Consider the following 21,173-nt stretch of genomic DNA (forward strand, 5'->3'; position numbering starts at 1 on the left):
TTAGACCCATATTTTATACTCATTTTTGGTGATATTGTGCTTCAATGAAAGGTATTTTTTTATTTTCTTACAGGTTGTTGATTTTTAGTACTTGAAGTAAAAAAGGATGGAATTTAGAGTTAAAATGTCATTTTTGAAGAAATACTCAGCGACGACGGCGCAAGAAGCAGTGTCGACGGTGTCATTTGACAGAGAGCACCAAAATTAAATAGGGAACACTGGATGACGGTTCAGACCCTGTTTCTAGAAGGTTTGACCAATTTGAATGCTTTTTGAAGGGTTTTTGGATGCACCTATTGGAGAACCGACTCTAGGATCTATTTGGGGCAAAAATTGATCAGAAAAAGTGCTCCTCTTCATTCTGACTTGCTCATTTTCGCCACACCTCACCTCCATGCACTTTTTCCATCTTCACACCACCATTCAGGAGTCTATTAGTGATTTATCTTTAAGATTTTAGAGTTTTGTGGTGAGATTTAGTGTGAATTCTTCTCTAAGAGTGTTGGAGAAGGAGAAAAGCGAGAGATTTCTTCTTCCTACATTTCCTAGGAGAGGCTACAAGGGATTTTCTTAGAGTTTCAGATAAGTGTTGTTAATTTATTAGTGTTGTATGAACTTTCTTTTATATATGAAATTTGTGTTTTGTTGTATCTTTCTCATTAAGTCTGAGTAGTTTTCTTTATATTCCTCCCTACTCTGTGTAGTTTTTTTTATCTTTCTCCCTACTCTGAGGTATGATAAAGTAAAGAGATAATATGGGTGTGCCAATAATAAAATATAAAATAAATTGTGATGATTTTTCAACTTCGAACTTAATTTACTTTTCGATCTGCTGATTTGGCCAATTGAATTGTTATAATGTGTTGTGAAACATATGATCTGGGAAATGGAGTATGAGTTCTAAAACAGAGTGAGGATCACATTTGATTCCATGAAGGTGTGTTTCATTCATGGAATTAAGTGCAAATAAATAAGGAAATATACATTGATTGGGTGTAGAATTGGAGATTTTAGGGTGACAGACTAAAATGCCCAATTCAGCTTTAGTGTTTAAAACCAAAGCGAGAGTTAGCCTTCAAGTGAAGGGAAGTGGGAGCTCTAGAGTAGGAGCTAGTATCCTGCTAGCCTAGCCATGGATTTAGGGACTAAACCTAAGATTAGCCCGCTAATGATTTTCTATAACACTGTATCAGAGTAGAAAATTAAAACTTCTCCTATTTGGCACAATACATATTTGCTCCTAGCACAATACATATTAAAACCATTTATCTCGTCTCATTTTACCAAAATCTCATTGTAGTTGGAAAAATATTTTTAAACATAAGAAATCTTCATCACATAAAGAAAGTTTAATAGTTTAATAGTTTCTGTTTAAACTTTGCATTTCAGTTTTGCTAATAGTTAAATAATTTAGCTTTGATTTCATCATACACATTCAAAATTAGTGACAGTAATTTTGTTTGATTTCTGTGAATTTCCTAGTTAATTTATCATTTCAAATTAAAACTTTCCCCATCGGATTGATATTTGGGGCTTAAATAGAAAGTCCTTTATTACTTGACAACGATATGTATACTTGCGTAGAATCCCAACATTAATTGCTTAAATTTCTTAATAATAAATATTGCATCAAGCACTTGACACTGTTATACAGAGAAGTCAAACTTATATAAATTTTAAACAATTATATTTTATCGGGATCAAAAATTGCGAATTGCCCCTGCCTTTGTTTGTTCCCGAACAACGCCAACCGTTCCCACTTTCTTCTAACATGAAGCGAAGCACCCCTTTGCTCCTTGCGATTTTGTGATAAAGAGAGTGGCTCTGCTTGAGTTTTTTTAGGACAACCCATTTGAGTTCTTCTTCGACAGTATTGCTTCCTCTGGATAGAAGAAGAGAAGTGCAAGCAGTGTGTGCGTGCTTGTTAGAAGGAAGATGACAGAAGAAGGAGAAGATTGTTCTCCGTTGACTTCTCCTTGGTGACTTGTGGCAGAAGAGAAATTGAGTTTATTTCTCTTCTAAGTTTGTCTTCTTCTGTGTATCTCAGTGTAGAGTTTCTTTGGTGTATCTCCGTATAGAGAGAAAAGAACAGAGAACAATGAAGTGATAGATTCCACTTGTAAGTCAAGACGATTGATTGGTGTAAATTCCTCAAGAAGTAAAATCCTCTGCGACTCCGTGGATGCAGACAATTTGCTGAACCACGTAAATCTATGTGTTCCATTGTATTACTGTTTTCTGTTATGAATTTTTCTCATTCTATTTTTCGTTTTGTCGATCATTATTTTGTTTGATTTATATATATACCACATCAAGTGGTATATTCCCGAACAAAACAGTGAGACATATACAACTACAACATGGAAGTGCTCCTTCACCAGTTCGTTATACTCAAAAATAGCTCATGAATTGCTCTTAAAAATTCTTTTTGGATAAGTTAATGCAATAATTTTCATGAACCAACAAGCAAATTATAAAACCCCTGTCCAAAGTAGTTTTGAAAACAGTGATGCAATTTGTGCATGGGGCAAAACTGGTAGTCAAAGCATACCAGTTTATAATGCTCTATTGTGATGCAATTTTGACACTAATTCAATTTCCTCATAAATACCATTTAAATTTATTTATATACTAACATACCACACAAACATTTTTGTATTGCATAAGTCCTACAGATTTCATAGAATAGCAATAGTTTTGCGTAAAAGGCAACATTTCAAACCATAAAAGCTTTAGATAGTTCTAAGTGAGAAATATCATTTCGATCCACAAAGCTTCAGACATTATTATGCATAAAAGACCCAGGGGCAATTCCAGGACTCATACTTTCTATGGAGTCCAATTCAAGGGTTGAATTGTCTCCAATTGAACCCTTGATTTTACCATTAACCAATTTCAAAAACATATCATGACAATTCCAAAAAACTTTAAGAAAAAATCCCAACAAGACAACATCCTCAATTGGGGACAATTCAATGTGACACAAATTAGGAAGATTACACGCAAAGTTTTCCATCTATAGCATCTTGAGGATAAATACAGTTCATTTACAATAATTTATGGGTAACAACTTCACATCTATGATAAATAAATGAAATTGCTAACAACACTACCAGATATGAGCTTCCTTCAATAGACATTTCTAACAACGCTACTAGATATGAGCTTCCTTCAATTTCCCCTCATGCCTGCTCATTCACCAGCATACTACAAAACCTCATCAATATAAACATAGAGACTCATAATTTTCATGCAATGAAAATATTTTTTTCCTTGTTAATGTTCGAACATTGATAAAGCAAATTTCTTGCATAGACCTCCATAATGTAAACATTTTTGTGCAAACTAATAAAAACAATTTCATAAATCCAGGCACAAATGATAGAGAAGAGGAACCCTCGTGCCACAAATCTCATGCCACAGATCTCAGGAACCCTCATAAATCACAACAAAAATTAAAAAATTGTATTACTTGCATCTCTACCTCCCCAAAAAACTAGCACAAATGATAGAAATTAGCTTGTTTGGAGCTCCACCTCTGAAATAAAGATGCAGAAAAATCAGAATAACCATCAAGCCACAGATCTAAGGTAGGCTATACACAAAAACCATTCATTCATATATCACAACAAATATATATATATATATATATAATTTCTTGCATCCCTACCTCCCAAAAAAACCAATAGAGGAACTTTTCAAGGATCGCAGGGGAAAGCATAACTTACCAATCAAAAAAGAAAATTGAAATGCTAGGGGCGGGAAGGAAGGAGAGGGTTATCAGGTAGGGCGAGAGTGTGAGGTTGAAAATAATACCTTGTGCCGATATCCATCAAGAGAAGAGGAGGATCGATTCTCCTAGAAAGGGTGATGGCGAGGGAGATTTGGGAAGGGCACCACAGGAATTCTTTCTCTAATCAAAAAAATCATACGTGAAACATAGGGGGGAGTCTGGTTTGCGAAGCCCTGAAGGAAATCGCAAAATTAAAACACCATGGCACAAAAAATTTAAACACAATGTGATATTCAAATGGGATGGCGGCGTTTTCAAAATGTCGCTACACCCTATAAGCTGCCCCAAACGAGCACTTAATGGTGGCAGCTTCTATAGAGTCACCACTACTAACCCTAACCAAGACAAGCCCATATATCTTGCATTAGAATGGCTTGATAAAAAAAGGCATCAATTTCTGAAATTATATTTGAGTGTTTATTTGTTACTTTTTGTTAGAAAAGGAATGAAACTCCTTTACAGAAAATTATAAATTTAGGATTCCTTGCATATCAAGACTAATAATATTTTTAAAATTCTTCCTAATTCAAACTCAAACAATAAGAGTGTAGAATTTAAATAAGCAAATTGTATAATTAAACTAATAAAAGTTTAAACTTGTTGGTGTATAGGGCATGCAAGATGTGATAAGAAAATATAAAAGTTTTCAAGGGATAAGCTCGATGTAAATGATGTCACACTATAGTACTAGTACATAATATTATATGTAAATAAAAAACCAAGAAGTGTAATCAACCTGATATGTAGCATCCTTGAGAATGAGGTTATACAATCAGTGTGCATTGCATACTGGCCTAGTAAGCATAATGACATAACTTTAATTCAGCTACATAAGCAAAACATCTAACATAATCAACCACTAAATCTATATATCATATAATCATCCACACAACAAAGATAATAATAATGGTATAAAGACAATGGTTAGAGTGAGTAATATAAGTTCAAAAATAATTTTAGAAGTCCATGTAACAATACAACACGTGATCATTCTCAATACTTTTCACAGCATAATCATCTTAACGTAAAGGTAAGCAAGTAAATATTTAGTGTGTGTGAGAGAGAGAGAGTCTGTGTGTCTGTGTTTTAAGGGATGATGGAGGAATCCATTATAATATGTATTTAAAAATCACCAAAATTTCTTATTAACTATGTAGCCAACTTAATGGTAATAAATGTCTATAGTGATATTAAAATGTTTGCTACCTATTCCAAGTGCTCTACATAAATTAGATAAACTATTGAAAATAATGGCCTATTTAGCAAGATTTTTGGAGCCCTCTTAGTTAAAGAAATGGTTTATATAACAAATTAAGACAATTTTCATGAAATTAAAGCAAAAAATTTTAAGAAAATTTTCACATTTGTTTATAGGTATTCAAATATATAATTGACTCGTCATTGATCTTAAAATGTCTGAAAGATTTTGAAACGTCAGCTTAAATTAGTTTAAATTATGCTTTTAGATCGTTATATGTTCAGCTATTTCTTTTTGGGTTTATTAACTATGTATCTAACTTACTAGTATTTACTATATATAAAATTCACAATTAGTAACTATATGTTGAAAATATATTTACTCTAAGAACTAACTACTAATATTATTAATATATTATTTTAGGCTAATTATTTAAATTATCTTATTAGATTTATTATTATATGTCATCATGCTGATTAAGTTATTTAAAAATTGTTAGCTTACTTCTTATAACTTTTTAATAGAAATATAATTTTATTATTTTAATATTTATAATATCTTACTTGCATTCAAAGATTATCATTTTTAAGGTTATTAATCTATTTAAAATTCAAAATAATAACGAAGTGGTTGGTGTCTATAAATAAACTATGTTATATTAACTTCAATTGAGATTAATTTTTATACATAGCCATCCACTGCAGGAAAGCCGACTCAATGCAATAGCCTATCCCGAAGTGTAATAGAACTAACTAAAGATATAGTTTCACAGAGTATCTCCAAGCATGCAAGAGAACTAAGACTCCTCACTAAGGATCGAATATAGCCAAGCTGGATGAGCCAATCTAACGGTACCAACCAAGGTCAATTGATCGAGCTAACCCAATCAAGCCAAATTTGCTAAGTATGTTAAGCCAGAAGGAAACCGGACAATAAGCCAACACTTGTGAAATATCATAAATACCTAAGTATGGACCCTCTCCAAATTGGGGTGAAAATGTAACATCACTATTCTACAACTTCCACTATAAATTGGAAAAATATTTTATCAAATGAAAACATTATTCATTATTGTTCATCTCTCTCTCTCTCTCTCTCTCTCTCTCTCTCTCTCTCTCTCTCTCTCTCTCTCTCTCTCTCTCCCCCCTCATTTACATTATATTCCTTGGGTGTGATTTAAAGACAATCATGGACTCAACATCCTAAAGGGAAATATTTAACTAAGGTACTACACTATTCATTATTGTTCATCTCTCCCTTATCATTTATCCTCTGCTTAAATGTGATTCGCAGACAATCTCAGATTCGACAAATATATTTTTAAAAAAATGGCTTCTATTTTTATCTACATATTTTTATATCTCAAAATGGGATTAAGAGATACAATTAATTATCATCTCATGAAAATCTTTCAAATGTGTTCATCCTATTCATCTCTTAAATATAAGATTTAAGTTTATGTATCAATCTTCTAACTTATTGTTTTATAATTATTTTAATTTTGTTGTAACCATTATATGTTCATTACATTATATCATTATTTTAGTTGGTAAAAACCACGCTCTCCATTAAACTATTAGAATAATTTGAAAGAAGACAAATTTTAGTGTCCACTAAAATTTGTTTAGAGATGACACGCTTGCCAATAGGGTTGGCTAGAGTATGATTCTTCTTGATGTATTGTAAGAGTTCTTTCACCCATTATAATAAAATTTTACTTGTGTGGAATACATAGGCATGATCATAGGCCTTTAGCAAGTTCAAGCAATTTAAATATTGAAGTATCTTATATTGCTTTATATAATATATTTATTTTGAAGCTCATATATTTAAGCATGCTTCTATTTTTTCCGCCGCTATATCATATTGAATTATAATGAATTAAATATACTATTATTGCATCAATTAGTTAATTTCTTTCACACTTACTATATTCACATTTCCATCAACATTTAAACTTAAAAGTATACATTTTTATGTTTGTCTTTGGTGTTTGCTACATCAATCATATGCATTTGTGTAGTAAAATTATTTTTTGTCACAAAGCTTATAATTAACTCACGTACCCTAGCATGCTATAATATACATCACATTAACCTATTTAATATCATTAGTTCAATAACTAGTATTAATAGTTTACTTGTGTTCACTAGCATAGTTAAATTGATCACAAACCTTATGCCTAATAGTAACTCACTTTCTTATCTGGTTTAATCATCTAAATTAAGATTATCTTTGTGTGTTGCAACTTATGAGATTACAAAAGATTACGCGTGTTCTTTAGATTATGGTTAGTCATATAGATATTGGTTCCAATGAGGCCAAATGCAACACGATAGTTGCATTCACTAGAAAGTGAGCGAGGGGAAGGTCCTAAACTTCCCCACAAAGGCTCTTACTTATGAATTAGAAGCTTGGTATTCCTTAATTTTGTCGGGTTGTTAATAAACTTCATTTGAATGAGACACTCAGAATCAACTCGTGCTAAACTACATGATCAATAAGAAATATGAAAAAAACATTGGTGGTATCATCTAGGTTTTCATTGATTATATGGCCTACAGTTGTACGACCGTTGGAATCAGTCATCCGATGCTAATATATGTTTTAAGGGTCAAGGTGTGGAGAAAAATTTGCTTATGTGTAACGTACGCAGAGCTGCGTGCGTCAGAGGTTATTCAGAGGGTATTGGGGGGTTATAGGTAGGTTACAGAGAGGTTAGAGGGGGTATAACGTGGCCCTAGATACCCTCTAAATAACCTCCGATGCATGCAGCTTTGCGTACGTCTTACTTACACAATTTTTTCTCCAAGGAGGGGTTCCCCTTTGAGAAATGGGAGGAGAAGAGATACCTATAGCATGCAATCACAGTCAACCAAATGCACTCCTATAAGGGGAGTTCGCCCCCCTTACCCCCTAATGCCTATCCTTCTCACCCCTAATCCATAGCCAAGCAACTTTGGGAACAATGGAGCAACATCACATCACTTACCTGGAGGGCAGAATTCTTAAGTTATCACCTAAGGCACATTGAGAAGAAATAGAGCCATCAATTTGTTCGGTAAGCCAAGCAGTTTGATTGAAAAGTTCATGTTTTTTAGCAGTATTTATATAATAACCTACCTAGCCATCTCGATCCCCTCGCTACATGCTCTACAGAAGGTTGGGCTGAGTGACATTGCGGATGACAACAACGATGAAGATGACATTGGAGACAATATTAGAGCCAAGTATTAGCCTCTGTTATGCATTTTTCATGTATGTAACCATTTTTATTTGAATTTGAATCTTCAATTTCAACCCTTGTATGAACATTTATCATTAAAAAAAAGTTCTTTGTTGGTTTAGCACAAGTGTAGTACTTTTGTTATTTTTATCTATTCAAGAAATTTGTGATAGCATCTAGATGTTGCAAACATATGAGAATTTTGCCTAATATCGTGCGGGTAGCACTGTGCCAATCCACAAAGCCTAGGCGCTAGGGTCATGGGGCAACAACGACAATTTCTGATGCTACGAAATGAAAGGAACCTAGGATTTTGGCCTCTCGGGATTTAGATTGAGTGACATGGTTCCTTTGTCTAGCATTGGATCTCCAATGCCCTGGAGCCAGCGCCAATGTCCATTATCATAGCCCTAAGAGTTGGGAATTTTGGAATTTAATTTTGGTTATGCGATGTAGCTTTGATATGTTGCAACACTCAGCCATGACACCTCAGTGCCCATGTCTATTGTTGAGGCAATGGGGTTACCCTCTTTGATTGATTATCTCAGGTCCATCGATATCATCTTAAAGATAAGATCTGGTGTCATAGTGACATTGCTGATAATTATCATATACTAAAGTTGTAAGGCCATGTGACAATGTCACAATGCCACTTGGCGACATCGCAGTGTTAGGTTGTAATCATGCAGTGTCATGTGGCAATGACACAGTGTCACATTACAACATTATGGCACCATACCAATGGTGACACAGTGCCACTAACAAGCATCAAGGCAAAGAGATAAATTTCAAGACACTATACATAGCAAGAAGCAAATGGTTCGTTGGTCAGTCAGCTAATGTGGAACTTGCCACATCATCAATGGTGCATAATTACAACCTGGAGTTGTAGTACTAGATTTACTTTTTTTTTCCTTTAGATGGGGTTGAACAAGGCTGCCCAAGGGTTAGCTTGTTGGAATATCTTCCTCCCTTTCTCTCCCACGAAGGATTGCACTGCATCACCTCCACTCCTTCCTATTCTGGTGAGTAGTTCTTCATTTGTGGTTGTTTGACTCTTGATCAAAGAATTTGTGAAAGTGTGGAGCAATGTCAAGGTGCTATAGCATAAGGGAAGATGTGAATAGTTGTATCAATAAGATTCTTGTAAAAATCATGCCTCCTTTTTTCTCCTTTTAAGGCCTAATAGGTTTGTGTAAGGAAAATGGCTAATATAATGTTAGAGGCATCCACTAGGTTAGATTTCCATTCTTTCACTTCATATTTTTCCGAGCATCTCTGTGGGTTTTCTCTATTATTTTAGCCCTAGCATTACGAAACCGCCTTTAGGCATCACAATATTATCCTATTTTTTAGTATGTCAACTAAGCACCACTTTCTAGTATTTAGGAACCGTGTTTTTTTACGATATTTATGAGATATTGTTTTCAAAATTCAATGAAATCGACCACGCTTGGATTAGCATAATGTTTTGATGCTAGTTACTAGCATCATGGTGCCATATCCTACTTTTAGTCGAAAGGTCATGACGCTACTTTAAATGTGGAAACCTCATAAAACCTAGTGTTTTCTTGACTAAGAGTCATTGTGCCCATGTGCAGCATACTGGCCTTAGGTCATTGGTCCTATTAAGTTGAGAAATATAGGATTATTCTTAAGGCTTGGTCCCTGAGCCTTTAGTATTTTGGCCTTACATTATGGTGCTACTTTATAGAACCATAATGCCATACTTTACCATTGTAGAGCTGCAATACCGTCAATGGCAATACAGTGCTAAGTACTTATGATCCACCTTAAAATTACCTATTCTTATGAATATTTTATTCTCAAGTTTTTATGATATTATGCTTCAATAAAAGATATTTTTATGTTTTAAGTTGTTGATGCAAGAAAAAGAGTTTAAGAGTAAAAATGAGATAAAATACATCAAAAAGGAGCAAAATGGGCTAAAATAAAGAAAAATTCCAAACCAACCAAATTGGCGTCTAGGCGCCAGATGCATAACTTGGTTGCTGTCTAGGCACAACGATTTGGTGCTTAGGTGCCACGATTATTTTCTAGAAGATTCATTGAATGAGACTGAATTTTGAAGAGATATTAAAATCAACCCTTGGTCATTTTCGAAGTTCTATAAATATGGATTAATTCCAAGAGGCTAGAGGAGTTGGATATATAGAGTCACATAGTGTGTGAGTTTCTTAAGTGTGTGAGAAGTTTTCTTTGTGAGTCTTGTAAATGTTGTTAGAGTCAGAGAAGTCAGAGAACTTCAAATGAGTGCTTTGGGAATCATTCAAGATAAGTATTTGTATCTTTATCATTAAGTCTTGTACTTTGGATTTGAGTTTTACAAATATGTTTTGTTTTGTTATCACCAAGCGTTTTGAGGAGTTTTCTCTCTTTGTCCTTGCAATATGAAGTAATGAAGTAAGTGATTTTGATTTTATTTAGAACTTATTTTATTTCTTAAAATTATGATGATATTTTTACTGGATCTTCATTTACTTTACAAATTGGTCACTTGTATTGTTAAAATTTATTGAGGAAACTTATAGACCTTAAAGGGCTAAGATTTCTTAACATGTAAGTATCACATTTCACCTTGGAAAGAGCAGTGTCGATTGTCCAAAGTCTGAAATATAGTACAAATAGATAGGGAGATAGGATTTAATGGACATAGAATTGATGTTTCTAGAGTGAGAGGCTAGATTCTCTCATCAATTTGGTCTAGAGATTGGAACTAAGGGTCACTGGTAGGTCCTATAGAGAGGGCATAGTGGGTAATCTAGGAGTGAGAGACAACAACCTACCCAACACTATTATGCATGCCGACACCATCTTTAGATTAATCAACGTTCTTTACTCATCAAAAGAAGTAAAGAACACATATGTTGTTATTTGTAACAACTACATTAAATTCTATGCATTTCATTCCTTCACCTATATGCAAGGAGAAAGTCTTTTTATAAATAATTTCTAAAATCATTTCATTTACTTTTTACTTGCATCAATGAAGTAAAGAATATATATGCTCCTATTCATCACAACACCACATTTATGCTTCTAAACATTTGAAATCTTATATTGATTATGAACTATATGCAAGGAGAAAGTCTTTTTATAAATAATTTCTAAAATCATTTCATTTACTTTTTACTTGCATTTTTTAGAAATTAGTAAACTTATTTTTTATTTTTAGATATTTGTTGCAGTCTTAAGTAAAGTTCTCTTAAGGTTAAAATTCTTGTATTTCATTTCTTTTGTTTTGTTTTACATTTTCTATGTGGGACCGATATTGGGATTTTTAAAGAAAACTCTATATAACTTCTAACGATACGTATACTTGTGTAGTACCCCTAGTGAGAAAATTATTTCTTTAAAGTTTATCATATTACATTTGTTCTCACCAACCACTAAATATAATTTGGGCCAAGTTTTTGGCATATTTAGAAATATAATTATCTACACAATTGCGGGCCTGGTCAAATTTCTAGCGCCATTGTCGAGGATAACAAAAAAATGAAACTTTAAAAAGGAAATATCTTTTTCGGAATTTTCTTTGAAACTTTATTTTGAACTGTAGGACTACTAAACTTATAGATTAATTAGTTTTAACTTATTTTCAAATTTTTAAAAATTACAAAAGATTTGCAAAACCAAAAATTAAAAAAAAAATTGCAAAAACCAAAAAAATGTATAAGAATTTTTTTTGTAAAAATTGAAATATAAAAATATATATATTATTTAGATTTTTTTAAGTATTTTCTGAATTTTACTTCTTGAATGCAAAGTTCAGGATCTGAAGGTGTAGTACCGTACGATTATGAATTAGAACAAACTATAAGAAGAATTCAAAAACAAAAATAACTTCACAATTTTCAAGAAATGGCAAACACATCACAAAATAACATTGAAACTTTTACTACTTAAAATGAACTTCAAAATTTACGAAGACCTTTAAGAGATTTTGCAAACCTTATGCTAGATGAAATTCACTTAAGTATTCAAATCCCTACTGTAGTGGCTAACTCATTTGAATTTAAACCTGCAATAATACAAATGGTGCAAAATAATCAATTTGGGGGAACACCAAATGAGGATACAAATTTAAATCTTGCAAGTTTTCTAGAACTTTATGCTACATTAAAAAATGATGGTGTATCAAACGATGCAATTAGACTTAGATTTTTTCCTTTTTACTAAGAGATAAAGCTAAGATGAGGTTAAACTCATTAGCACTTGCATCTATTAAAACATGGGGAGATATGACACAAAAATTCCTAGCTAAATACTTTCCTCCTTTGAAAATTGCTAAGTTTAGAAATGATGTTACTTCTTTGAATTAGTATAAAGGAGAGTCAATTTATGAGGCTTGAGAACAATTTAAAGAAATCCTTAGAAAGTGTCCACATCATGCTTTTCTTGACTAGTTAATCATTCAATCATTTTATAATGGGTTAATAGGATCCCTTAAATCTATAGCTGCTGCTGGAGGATCGTTAATGTCAAAATCATTTGATGATGCTCATGCCTTAATAGAAGAAATGACCACAAATAATTTTGAATGGCCCTCAGAAAGGGTAAATTTTAAGAGTGACTAGTATTCATGATAATGATGCTTTTACCATCTTAGTATTGCAAGTTTCTACGATATCTAAGAAGTTAGATAATTATGTTATGAATTTTTTCAAATACCTCAAGGAAGTGAAGAAAATTTATTAGAGCAAATGAAAGATTCCAAATCATTAGAAGATTTACATGTGGTTGCTAATAAACCCAATAACCAATATTCTAACTTTTATAACCCATGTTGGAAAAACCACCCCAATTTTAACTAGGAAAATTTTGGTGATCGAAATCAGCAATGGGGGAACATTGAAGAAAATCCAACAGGAAACTAGATTAATCAAGCAAATTCTAACTATCTACCTACTTATCCTCCTGGTTTTAATAACCAACAATTTAAGGAAAATAAGTTGTATCTATAGGAAGTAGTTTTGCAAATGGTTAATCAAATGCAAAATGAAAGTGCTGCAATAAGAAATATTGATAATCAACTGGGACCAATTGCTAATGCACGTAGAAATAAACCCTATGGAACACATCCTAGTAATGTTGAAATAAATTTGAAAGATAAAGGAACAAAATAGAACAAATTAAAGCTGTTCAACTTAAAAGTGGAAAGGATTTAAGAGTTGGAATTCAAAAAGAGATTTAAGCTAAGAAAGAGATTGAAGAACCTAAAGGAACTATTTCTAAAGATCAAGAACAATCTTTCTCTCCAACTAAAAATGATTTAGAAAAACTACTACCTTCTTTTCGTCAAAGATTGAGACAACAAAAGCTTGATCAACAGTTTTTCAAATTTTTTTGAGATGTTTAACAAGCTTACAATCAATATTCTGTTTGTAGAAGCTTTGGAACAAATGCCGAGTTATGCCAAATTTATGAAAGATATATTAAATAAAAGGGGAAGTTTGAAGCTTATGATACAGTTGCACTTAGTGAAGAATATAGTGTAATAATTCAAAAGATGCTTCCTCAAAAGCTTAAAGACCCTGGTAGCTTCACTATACGTTATGTAATTGGAGAAAAATTTTATGGAAAAGCCTTATGCAATTTAGGAGCTACCATTAATCTCATGCCTTTATCCATTTTTTGAAGGTTAGACTTAGGAGAGATTTCTCCCACTACTGTAACCCTTCAGTTAGCTGATCGATCTACTACTTATTTTATAGGGGGTTATAGAAGATGTACTTGTTAAGGTAGACAATTATCTTCCCTGTTGATTTCATTGTGCTAGACATGGAGGAAGATAAAGAAATTCCTATTATTTTTGGGAGACCTTTTCTTGCTACCGGACGTGATATGATTGATGTGCAGAAAGGATTGTTGACCATGAGAGTTAATGTCTAGGAAGTAACATTTACAGTTCTAAAGTCAATGAGGTGCCCTGTTAAAGAAAAATGTTATAGGATGGATATTTATAGGATGGATATTAGATATTATTAATTATATGATTGATAAACATTACCAAGAAAAATGTGAAGTCATTTCTGAAGAAAAAGATGAAGTGATATTACATAAGGAAGGTTAGAGAGTGAAACTTAAAGTGATTTTGATGGAAAACCATTGGAGATAAATGCTGAGGATGCTGATTTTGTTCAGAAATAATTGAGATTTTGAATACCGCTGAAAATAGTAAATATATATTCTCTTCAATTGAAAAACCTCCTAAACTTGTGATGAAAATACTTCCTATGCATTTAAAGTATGCATTCTTGGGAAGTTCATAAACTTTACCTGTTATAATATCCTTAGAGTTAACTAAAGATTATAAAGAAAAATTATTTGAGACATTAAGAACTTATAAAAAAGGCTTTTGGTTGGACATTAGCCAATATTAAAGGAATCAGTCATTCAATCCGTATGCACAGAATTTTAATGGAAGATAACTATAAACCTAGGGTTGATCCTCAAAGAAGTTTAAATTCAATCATGAAGGAAGTGGTAAAGAAAGAAATTTTGAAGTAGTTAGATGCTGGAACTATTTATCCTATATCTGGTAGTGCATGTGTTAGTCCTATTCATTGTGTTCCTAAGAAAGGAGGAGTGATTATAGTCATGAATGAAAAGAATAAATTAATTCCAGCAAGACAAGTCACTTGATGGCGAATCTGTATTGACTATAGAAATTAAATACCGTCACTAGGAAGGATCACTTTCTTTTAGCTTTCTTAGACCAAATGTTGGATAGACTAGCTAAACATCATTATTTTTGCTTTTTGGATGGATATTCTGGTTACCATAAAATACATATTGCTCTAGAGGATCAAGAAAAGAATACATTTACAAGTCCTTATGGGACTTTTGCTTTTAGAATAATGTTTTTGGTTTATGCAATGCACCAGCAACTTTCCAAAGTTGTATGATGTCTATTTCTTGTAACCAAATTAAGAAAGGAATTCAAGTTTTCTAGGACTTGTTGGATTTTATAGGAGGTATGTTAAAGACTTTTCTAGAATTACTAAGCCTCTTTGTCATCTTTTAGACAAAGATACTTATTTTGATTTTAATGATGATTGTCTTAAAGCCTTCAATTCATTAAAGGAAAAATTAATTACTGCACCTATGATTGTTTCTCCTGACTGGAAAAAATTGTTTGAATTAAAATGTGATGCAAGTGATTATGTTATTGGAACTATTTTACGACTAAAAATATGATAAAATTTTTAAAGTTATATATTATGCCAGCGAAACTCTTAATGAAGCTCAAATTAATTACACAAGAACTGAAAAAGAGGTGTCGGCAATAATATATGCTTTTGATAACTTTAGACCATATTTACTTGGAGCAAAATGAACTGTACATACTGATCATTCCGCAATTAAATATCTTATGATAAAGAAAGATGTGAAACCAAGATTAATTAGATGGGTTCTACTTCTACAAGAATTTGATTTTGAGGTAGTGCATAGGAAAGGTGCTGATAATCAAATAGCTCATCATTTGTCATGACTTGAACATGAAAATAAAAGAACAATGAAGATGACATAAATGAAAATTTTTCTGATGAACAACTTTATGCTATTGCTGAGTGGAACAAATCGTGGTATGAAGATAAAGTTAACTACTTAGTTGGTAATATTCTACCATACGGACTAGCAAGCCACCAAAAAGAGAATTTTTTGTATGATGTAAGATTTTACTTTTGGGATGAACCTTATTTATGTAAATCATTCAAAGATGTGTACCAAATAATAAAACCCTAGAAATTATACAAAAATGTCATAAATCAGAATTTAAGGGACAATTTGGAATAGATAAGACTGCAATTAAAATATCACACTCTGGATTTTAATGGCCTGCATTGTTTAAGGATGTTAATAATCATGTAAAACCTTGTGATCGATGGCAGAGAGTAGACAATATTTCTAAAGGATGAAAGGCCCCTAAATTTTACTTTAGAAGTTAAATTTTTTTATGTATGGAGTTTAGATTTTATGGGAAGATTTGTACCATATACAGGAAATATTTATGTCTTATTTGTTGTGGACAATGTGTTTAAATGGATTGAAACGATAGATTTGCCTCATTGTGATGCTCTGAGTATTGCAAAAATTTTAAATAAAAATATTTTTACTAGATTTGGAAAGTCAAGAGTGATCATTATTAATAGGGGAAAACACTTTAAGAATTATAGAATGGACACATTACTTAGAAAATATGAAATTAAGCATAAGATAGCCACAACTTATCACCCTCATACTAGTAGATTAGCAGAAGTATCAAATCATGAAATTAAGAGAATTTTGGAAAAAACTATAAATCCTAATAGAACTGATTGGTCTGATAGACTTGATTAAGCATTATGGGCTTATAGGACTACTTATTAAACTCTTATAAGAATGTCTCCATATATTCTCATATTTGGAAAATCTTGTCATTTATCAGTTGAGTTGGAGCATAAATCTTACTTGGCAATAAAAAATTTAATCATAATCTAAAGGATGCTGGAGAAAAATGATTATTGCAATTAGTTGAGCTCGATGAAATTAGGAATGAATCTTATGAAAATACTAGAATTTATAAATAAAAGATGAAAATTTGGCATGATCAAAAGATTTTAAGAAAGAAATTTGAGCCTGGACAAGAGGTTTTATTATACAATACTTCAGGTGGATGGGGCCATTTATTGTGACAAAAGTTTATCCTTATGGGGCTATAGAGATTAAAAATCTAAAAAACTAAACATATAACTAAAGTAAATGGACATAGTTTGAAACCTTACTTTGGAGAAAACAAGCCCTATTATAAAGAAACTTTGATGTTGGGTCAATCTGAGTAAAACATTTCGTTACATTGAGTTAAGGAAATTAAACCAAATGCTTTGTGGGAGGCAACCCATGATCTATTTTTGTGATTTGATTTATTTTTGTTTTTATTACAGTATTGTGACCATCCTTTGCGTTAATAGCATTTTTAAACACTATTTAAGGTATTCTACATGACTGGAAATTGATGAAATCTAACGATAGGTGAATCGGTGTTCACTAAGACGCTGGCGCCTAGGCGGCAGTATTGGTGCTTAAGCGCCAGAGTCCTATGAAGCTGGCGCCTAGGCGCCAGAATCCAACACCTAAGCACTATAGTTTATGTACGTGGGGAAAACTGTCCCCAAGAAAGTTTTCTCCATTTCATTCATATTTAACTGCCTTACCTTCATCCCAAATCTTTAGACCTTTAAAAATTATACCATAGAGAATAAGTATAGAGGGAGTTTGAGATCTTACTTACATTCACCTGCTTCCATGGAGAGTAGAAATAACAATATGGCCATTGGAGATAAGTTCATTTATAATGATGCCCAAACTTATTTCAATGGGTTTCTAGCGCTGAGTTTTGAAAGGATGACAAGCAAATTGTGGAAGATTGAAGAGGAGTTTTCACTTCTGCTCAACAAGTTGCATAAAATATATCATTAGTATGAGCATTTGGAGTGGCAGATGAAACTCTAATCCAATCACATGGAGTGGTATCAAGATTATCATGTAACTATGTATTGCAAGAATAATCTGATTAACAAAAAATCAGCCATGGAGTTTTCTTATGCTCCTTTCTTCCACACATTTTATCACTAATATGTGAAATTTGAGAAGGGTGACAAGAATGAGGTCAACAAGGGCTGGTCATTAGAAGGATTCGAGTGTTTAAGTGTTTTATGATTGTGTCTACTTTAGTAATGGATGTTTTGTGTGTGCTTCTTTAATCTTGTAGTTGGTTATGTTGTTCTATGCTCTTAATTTCTGGCACTCTAAACTATTTTAGTGTATGTTGTATTGTCACTTGGTGGATATTAATGAATATGTGTGTTATGTAAATCATGTATTTGATTAGTGAATTAATCTCAAATTAAGAATTATAATTGGATGATAGGTGATGTTTGCGAGATCATAAACTTGTGTTGTGCTATTAAATTGATGTGAAATTTTGGTTTAATGACCTTTGTCTTGTTGTGTTGCACTTAAAATCCAAGAAAAGAAAAATTTCGGGACCGGTGCCCATGAGCTAGAACTGGCGCCTATGCTCCCGAACTAGCGCTTATGCGCCAGAATTGGCGCCTAAGTGTTAGACCATCTGCACAGCTTCACGCCTAGGTGCCGGTTCAACTGAATTGGCCAAAACTTGAAAATTTTTGCTTATTAAACTGAACCCACACCATTATTGATGCTCAAGCTCCTTTTTCTTCCTCTTTTTCATGAAAACCTGCCCTAGCGTGCTTCTTAGAGCTCTGACTTTCAAGTTTCTTGGCTCGAAACCACCAGATTTCATCTTCTCGAGGTTAGATCTACATTTTGGCATGGTTATTTTTCCATTTCACCTTGGATTTTTCATACATTAAGTGGATACTGAAATTTGCAAAAATATTTCATTTAGTGGTGAAAAATCCATGGAACAAAGCCTTGTTTGCTTGAAAAAGCTAGTAGGAAGCCATTTATCTTATTGTAACATTTCTTTGAATTTTTCTTCAAATTTTTAGATGGCTCCTATGATAAAGTGGGGAAGGGAAAGGAAACTTTTGACAATGCTAAATTTGTCAATATAAAAGCACAAATTCATTACAACAAATTTGCATCGTCAAGTAAGTTTATTTTAGAGCAAAGTTTTTAGAGAGTGATGGAGCTATTGAAAATGTGATTGTGGCTTAGCAATGAGAAATTTTTTCTTATTTTACTACTATTTTCATCTTCTCTATCGAACAAGAATTTTATGCAAACTTACCTGAAGGAAATGATGACGATTTCTTTATTCGAGGAAGAGGGGTAGAGTTTACTGCTGAGTGGATCAGTGTGATATATGTTCTGCCACCTGCTATTGACTATTTCTATTCATAGTTCATTCCATCTGAAGATAAGTTAGATCAGATCGTGGCATATTTGACTGATGGACGTGGAGCCTGGAAGATTCAGAATTATCGTTAGGTAAATTTTTCTTCTTCCAAGCTCAATGCCACCTCAAAGGAATGACATTATTTTATTTTTGCTTGCCTCCTTCCTTCAAATCATTTAAGTGAGGTAACAAGAGAAAGATTCATACAATATTACTTCATTTGAGAGATGAACCCTATCGATGTGGGCTCTCTTATTTATTAGGCTATTAGTTCTTCTGCTAGAGCTAGTACTACTTCAGGCCTTGGATTTCCATTTTTGATATTTACTATTTGTAAAGAATTTAGAGCAAATTTTGAACATTGGTAAGATCAGTTGAAGCAACTTAAGCCCATTGGGAAGGCCAATGTACTTTTGTACGGAAGACCTAAAGATAGAGTTGAAGGTGTACCTTCTGCTACTACTTCTAGGTCTTCTACTTCTAAACCTTCTACTTTCACTACTACTTAGCCTCCATCTGGTTTTTGGGATGTGTTGAGTGAGAGATATTTGGACACCAAAATGATATGTCTTTGATGCATTGTCGTATGTATGATATGAAAAATAAAATTGATCATATGACAGATTATGTTAGAAGAAAGAGTAATTATGATGGAGAATATGACGAGGCATTAGTGAAATTAATGAAGGGAGATCAGTCAATTGAGTTTCCTACTTTCCCTTGATTTACTCCCTATGCAGGCCCTAAGTCTATGGATGAAGTTATATCATTTGATTTTATTTTGAAGGAGATGACTAGGATTTTTAAACTTTCTGGTGTAATTCTATTTAGTATTTCCTATGTTTGGCTTTAAGATGTATTACTGTGTAGGATTACTTGGTGTAATTATGTTTTCACTGTAATTTTGTATTACTATGTAGTATTTATGAAGTTTTACTCTTCCAATAGTTTGTCGGCAGCTTATCAGGGGTCGTCTTTGATTGGTATGCCGATTTATCCAACGGATCAGTGAAACCCTTTGCTGAATTGGAACAATTAATTGTGAAAAGATTTACCGGAGCGCAACACCATGTCTCTATAGGAGAGCTGATGATGGAAAAGCAAAATCCCAACGAGACTTTGGTGGACTACAATTTGAGGTGGAGAAACCTTAGCATGAAATGTAAACCTCAGCTACAGGAACATCATGTGATTGAGATCTTACTCAAAAGCATTCACGAGCCAGTAGCTTTCATGCTCAAGGGACTCACCATCAAATCTTTCGAGAAGTGACTTAGCAAAGCTAGCAGTCTACATGAAGAAATCAAACATATGGATTCACATGAGAAGTCCAAGGCAACCAGAGTGTTTGAAAAGAAATCAGGAATAGTAGCAACTATCGACAAAGGAAAACAGCCGATGAAGATATATGCAAAAAATCCTCGTCAGTCTTCATTGCAGTGTGCCACAGTAGGCTCAGAAACAGAATAACCAGTGCAACCAGTGACCAACTCAAGAAGGATCACCTCGAACAGGAATAAGAGATTATCTCTGATAGAATAACAGAAAACCGTATATTCTTTTAAAGATGAAGTTGTATCCAAAATGTTCAGAAGTTTGATGAAGAAGCCTGAGTTCAGACTACCTGAGCCAAAGGAGCCCGAGGAATGACAAGAAAGATCAACCAAATTTTTACCCGTACCACCGGTTGCTCGTGCAAACTATAGAAGAATGCTTCATCTTTAAGGATTGGCTCAAGAAAAATCTCAAAGAAGGAAATATAACGATTCTGAAAGAATATTTAAAAGAACCTGAAAAATGTTCAATAAATATGATTTCAACCAAGCCAATCTCTCTGATTGACCCATATACTGGAAAAGATGGAACGACTTAGGATGAGCTCAAGGGGGTCCTAAATTAATCTTCCACATACAGTGGAAAAGATGGATAGAGTGCGGTCTCGAGCAAATCATCCAAGAAAATATTGAACCAAATCCAGACCGTGTCAAAACAAACTTCCGTTCAGAGTCTTCAGCCTGCCAAGCCTGAGATGAAGATTTCACCACAAGAGCCGTCATTGTCAAAGACA

Source organism: Phalaenopsis equestris, unplaced genomic scaffold, assembly GCF_001263595.1.
Source record: "Phalaenopsis equestris unplaced genomic scaffold, ASM126359v1 Scaffold210496, whole genome shotgun sequence".
Taxonomy (NCBI): Eukaryota; Viridiplantae; Streptophyta; class Magnoliopsida; order Asparagales; family Orchidaceae; genus Phalaenopsis; species Phalaenopsis equestris.